The sequence below is a fragment of the Nycticebus coucang genome, chromosome 3 (genome assembly GCF_027406575.1).
Source record: "Nycticebus coucang isolate mNycCou1 chromosome 3, mNycCou1.pri, whole genome shotgun sequence".
NCBI lineage: Eukaryota > Metazoa > Chordata > Mammalia > Primates > Lorisidae > Nycticebus > Nycticebus coucang.
The window spans coordinates 142,412,044-142,418,261 of NC_069782.1; the positions used below are offsets into that span (position 1 = coordinate 142,412,044).

At 44.4% G+C, this 6,218-nt stretch overlaps 1 non-coding gene across 1 annotated transcript; it reads left to right on the forward strand.

The window, feature by feature from the left end:
• Positions 1-5,140: 5,140 nt before the first annotated feature.
• Positions 5,141-5,200, forward strand: LOC128582829 (U7 small nuclear RNA). The gene has a single exon (XR_008379259.1). It is a non-coding gene; the product is annotated as a U7 small nuclear RNA (small nuclear RNA).
• The last annotated feature ends 1,018 nt before the right edge of the window (positions 5,201-6,218 follow it).

A 6,218-nucleotide genomic window follows, 5' to 3' on the forward strand; every position in this document is an offset into this window, starting at 1 on the left:
TGCCTGACCTAGGTGGTCACTTCTGGAACTCATGCCCTTCCCTGTCACAGTGAACTGCCTCCCAGTTGTTCTATTATCATCCCCTTTTACAGATGAGGAAACTGAGATCAAGCAGAGCTGGCAAAAAGAGGCAGTGTGGATGCAGGCATCTAACATCCAATGTCTGGACCGAGCCTCTCAGTTAGGGGAAAAGGACGAGCCATAAACACAAAGATCAAATGAGATCATGTACTTGGTACACATAAAAAAAACACACATTATGGAGCTTTTTGTTTTTGTTTTTTTTTTTGAGACACGGTCTCAAGCTGTCGCCCTGGGTAGAGTGCTGTGGCATCACAGCTCACAGCAACCACCAACTCCTGGGCTCAAGCCATTCTCTTGCTCCACCTCCCAAGTAGCTAGGACTACAGATGCCTGCCGCAGCACCCGGCTATTTTTTGTTTGGTTGCAGCCATCGTTGTTTGGCAGGCCCAGGCTAGATTCGAGCCTGCCAGCTCAGGTGTATGTGGCCAGCGCCTTAGCCACTTGAGCCACAGACGCCGGGCCCATTATCGATTTTTTAAAAGTGTACAAAAGCTCTTATGAACTGTAAAATATACACAACTGATCTTAGGCTAGGTTTGAAAACAAACAAATATCCTAGTGGAAAGTGGTCACAGTTTTCTTTCCCTTTTTTTCTTCTTTGTTGTTGTTGTTGCAGTTTGGCTGGGGCCAGGTTTGAACCCACCACCCTCAGTATATGGGGCCAGCGCCCTACTCACTGAGCCACAGGCGCCTCCGATGGTCATGATTTTCCTTCATTTTACAAGCATTTATCTAAAGCCTGGTTTGTGCCAAGTGTGGTAGGCACTTGTAGTTATGGAGATGGTGGGTGAGAGTGCTTAGTTTGGTGGGGGAAAGACAGACATGCCCATAAGTGACTAGGAACCAAAGAGTTAACAACTACCATGGGTGGGGTGCAGTGGTAGAACTGTACCATGTTCTGGGGTGCATGCATGCTGAGAGTTTTGCAGCAAAGAAAGAAGGACTTCTAGGTTGAGGGGAGAGAATGTGAAAAGGCCCTGAGGCAGGGAGGATCAGAATGGCTGTGGTGTAAGAGAACAAGTGGTGAGTGGCAGAAATGAGGCTGAGAGGAAGGCAGAGAGGCTGAATGAAGGCCTTTGAGCCCGTGCTAAGGCCTAGAATTGATCCTCTGGGATCCAGGATATGCACGGGGAGGACTCACACTAGGAGGGGTACTAAGAAGTACACAAAGCCACAGGATAAGATGAGGCAGATTTCTAGGGCAATACTTTAACTGAAAGGTTTTTAGACTAAAATCGTTGTTTTAAAATAAAAACAAACAAGGATATATTGAGTATCATTAAAAAGCCTGTATTAAAGTTTAAGATAAACCATGAGGTTTCCAAGAAATTCAAAGTTGATCACTTTGAGTTCCACCTCACCCCTCCGAACTCACCTGCTAGAGGGGGCAAGGTGGGACATCCAGAGAGGCAAATGGAAAGGAGAAGACACTAAAAGTTGTTAACAGAACAGCAACATAGTTGGATTTGTGTTTGTAGAATTATGACACTGGGGCTGGCCAGGAGAGATGGGAAGGACAGTTTCAGAGGTCTGGGGATCAGCTGGAGGCTCCTGCGGGAACCAGGGGCAGGTGGAGCGTCTAATAGTGAACAGTCTAACACAGGGGGAGTTGGCTTGTGTCTGTGAGTGTGCATTCTGGTTCCACCGGGAAGCAATGGAAAGAGAAAGGAACATTTGTTTGGGAGTCAAAAGACCAAGACTTGAACTCTTGCTTTTGACTAGTTGTGTGACCTCGGGCAAAGCACTCAGCATGTTACTTTTCTCATCTTCCCAATGAGGAGCACCACACCTGTCTTGCTTACTTCTAGGAGTCTTTGCTGGGATCGTCTAAGAGAATGTCTATGAGAGCTCTCTATACGAAGGGCTTGAGCATCAGTGGTGGATTTCCAGGGAACAAAAGGCCAGCACTCTTTCTGCTTGGTGACCTCACCAAGAAAAGGCAATTGCTATTTTTCCCCCTTCTTTGGCTGTTGGAGCTGTGGATCAATTGCAACCAGGCTAAACAAAAAAAGGTAGTCATACATGATCAGCAAAATGGTCCAAATGATATCATCCATCAAGATGGACATTGCAATTTGCCAACTATTTTCTCATAAATCAAACCGTGGTCTCTCAAGGAAGAGGGGCAGGGCTGGAGGAGCCAACATGGCAGCCCTTATCGGCAGACCAGACGCAGGGAAGCGCTCCCTTAAGGATACAGTAATTATTTTCACTCGATGGGAAATAAAGAGGGCACCATGGGAGGGAGACTGGAGAGTGTCTGCCTCACTTCATTACTGCTCCCCAGGCAAGGGACACAACATATGCTTTTCATTGGGAAGCCAATAATTTTGAATCGTGGGACAGGTGAAAACTTAAATGACATTTGCAAACCTTGATTTATTTCTCTGCTTAACTCCGGAACATGCTTTAGACTCAGCTCTATAAGTTTCCATAGATTAGTGGTCAATGTCAAGTATTTTCAATGACATATTCAAGCGTTTCCTGTCCCTATCAGTTAATTAAATATTTTCAGTACTAATCTCTTCTTATTGGAAATGGTTTCCTTTCTTTTGCTTATGGGTTTGGAAAACAACTGAGATGAAGCATGTGCTTTATTGAAAACAAAATAACAAAAATAAAAAAGAATACTTTTTTCCCCCATGTGCTATTTTACTTGCTGGAAATCTCATTAAAAGTTATTTATGAGCTGTTAGGGATCCCATAAGGATTACACCTAATTCAGCCTGTAAAGCTTTTGAGTTTCTTTTATATGAAGGAACCCCTTCCCCATTATTCTACTTTTCTTGGCACCCAAATAAATACTGGAGATTAACTTTTCGGCAGAAGAGGGTCCTCAGTCCCTAACCTCACATCACCCAGATGAAGTTTGGGCCTTTCTCCCCTTTCTGCTGGACCCACTCTGATACGACCAGGGTAAGAGGTTAAACTTGTGACAATTGATAAATTATCGTTTTTGTTATTATAAATGTTACAGTGAAGATGGCGTAGCTGTAGGTATCATTTACCTCTCTGGGGCTTGTAGTCTTTGCAATTGGCCATGTAGTTAGTCCTAATCGACTATCCCATTTTCTTCTATACCTCCTCCCCTAATTCCACCTGAAATAAGAAACCCGAATTTTGTCAGAATGAGTAATTTCACAGCCCCTTTATAGGGCCTCTAGGCCTGTTTTGGTTTCTTTTTTTCCTTTTCGCTACTTCCCAGAACATGTTCTCAGACAGCGAAGATTGAACTGCCAAATGAGGATACTTTTTCTTTTCATTTTCTTCAATAAAATACCCCAAATAAAAATGTATTTAATTTCCAAAGCATCCGCTTCATGTTTATAATTTTTAAACTCAGAGAAGAATGTAGTCACTTACATAGCTGAATATTCAAAATTGAATTTGAGCAGGTAGAAAATTGGCATAAAAATTTATCAGTAATAAGGGCGACGCCTGTGGTTCAGTGGGTAGGGCCCTGGCCCCATATACTGAGGGTGGTGGGTTCAAGCCCGGCCCCGGCCAAACTGCAACAAAAAAAAATGGCTAGGCGTTGTGGCGGGTGCCTTGGTCCCGGCTGCTCGGGAGGCTGAGGCAAGAGAATCGCCTGGGCCCACGAGCTGGAGGTTGCTGTGAGCTGAAATGACACGGCACTCTACCGAGGGCGATAAAGTGAGACTCTGTCTCTAAAAAGAAAAAAATTACCGGGCGGCGCCTGTGACTCAAAGGGGTAGGGCACCGGTTCCATATGCCAGAGGTGGCGGGTTCAAACCCAGCCCTGGCCAAAAAAAAAAAAAAAATTACCAGTGATAAGAACATCACGTGCCTATCTGAGGTACAGTATCCGCATCTAAGTGTTAGCTATTACTATTTTTGTCAGTGCTCCTACCATCTTTTCTAGCAAAAACCTGAGCCCATGGATTGCTCATTTCTCTCCAGGTATTTTCATATTCTCCACACACCAGCTCATCTCTCCAGCTGAAACACGAGGCACCAACCATTCCATGTCCACACTGTGGATTGAGTATACGCCTGGAACATCACCCTAGGCCCAGGAATAGCCAGCCATGGTATCTTCGTGGCTTATAACATCTTTCCCTCTTGGATCTCAAGACTGGAACCCCAGCCTCATACTTCTCCATTTGAGCAACAGTTGGTCCTACCCAAAGTAGACAAATAACAAGGCAATGGCCGCATATTTTTAGGAGAGAGAATATTTTTCCTTAATCTCCACCATCTGGAGAATTTTAACATTCTAGATTCTTTATGGAATTCTACCTAAGAGGTCAATTTAATTTTTTAAGAGTCATTTAAACATCCTGACTAACCTCGTAAGCCCCCAAACAAGAAATACTTCTCAGGCTAGACCTGGGGGAACCATATGGTTTGTTTGTATGTTTAGTCTCGTTTAGTGGCGCTCTGGTGAGTCTGCATCTGAAAAAGAGTGATGCCCGCATCCCTCTGACCTGTCTTCCCCATCCCCAGCAATGCTGTTTGGTTTCGCTTGAGAATGACCATCTAGGACAGTGGTTCTCAACCTTCCTAATGCCTCCTAATGCCGTAACCCTTTAACACAGTTCCTCATGTTGTGACCTCCAACCATGAAATTATTTTTCTTGCTACTTCATAACTGTAATTTTGCTACTGTTATGAATCATAATGTAAATATCTGATATGCAGGATGTATTCTCATTGTTACAAAGGGGTCGTGACCCACAGGTTGAGAACCGCTGATCTAGGACAACCTGAGTTGGAGGATAAAGATGGGCCCAGATGTTACTGTGGTTGTTACCCTCCCAGAGTTCTTAGGGCTTTGCCTCTGCTATTATCACAAGCAGAATGAAGCTGGGGGCTCAGACTCACCTCTGACTCCTTACTCATTCACTCCTTGTGTTATGGGTTGAGTAGGGTCGACTTCCACTCCCTGAGAGGAAAAAAGATGGGAAAGTCCTAACCTCCAGTACCTGTAAATGTGGCTGTATTTGGAAATAGGGTCTTCCCAGGCAATCAAGGTAAGGTGATGTCAGTAGGGTGGTCCCTAATCCAAAGCAATTGTTCTTTATAAAAATGTATCCACATTATAGCTCTTTCAGAATTTTTCCAGTAGGTTTTCTGACTTTTACTGGAAACCATCCACCCATAAAAGGTGCAAATTTGGACACAGAGACAGGCACGCAGGAAGAATTCTGTGTGAAGATGAAGGCAGAGATTGGAGTGATGCTTTGCAAAAGAAAGAACCCCAAAGATGGCCAGCAAACCCCCAGAAGCTAGGACAGGGGCCTGGAACAGGTTCTCCTTCATAGTTCTCAGAAGGAACCCACCCTTCCCATACCTTGGTCTTGAACTTTCAGAGCTCAGAAGTATGAGACTATAAATTTCTGGTGGTTAAGCCACCCAGTTTGCGTATTCCAACACGGTAGCCCTACCAAACGGATACACCTGGCAATTCAATTCAGCACGCTTTCAAGATCCAGGCACATGAAACTTCCTGAGACTGGGCTTCAGGCTGGGTCAAGTGCAGTCCATCTTAAAGAGGGTCCAACAATCCAGTTAGCTCCAATAGTAGCAATGTGAGGATGTCACGCTGTTGGTGGCATTAGATCTGAGCTTTGGAGAAGAATTCTATTTGAAAAGAGTGAAGGGAAGCAAAGATATTCCAAAGGTAGGAGTTGTCTCAGTAGAGTGTAGGGAAAGAAGGCAAGAATGGACAGTGTCCACCTTGGAATCAGTAACAAATGTCCCCGAGACCTTGTATAGGTGTGTTTTGTGTATTGTACGTTTGTGTGCAACACAAACATTGTGGAGATTGCTTGCACTGGGGAACTTGTCTCACCCAGTGCAATTTCTCTGGACACACACAGCCTTGCTGCTCCAAGCATTGTCTTAAATCACCCACACCAGGAGTGCTGGTGTGTACGTACATGTGTGTGCATTTGGGGCTGAGAGTTGGGCCAAATTAAAAACAACTTAAAACAAAAAGTGAACATTCACAGAGATCACATTCTGAATGAAACACTTAAATCATATGTAATTATACCATTGACTCAATAGACCTCAGAGGCAATTGTTATCTGCATTTATAGATGAGGAGACAATGAAGCTCTAACAAGTGAGTGAGATGTTGCAGTTGGAGTCCACATGCTGACCGCACC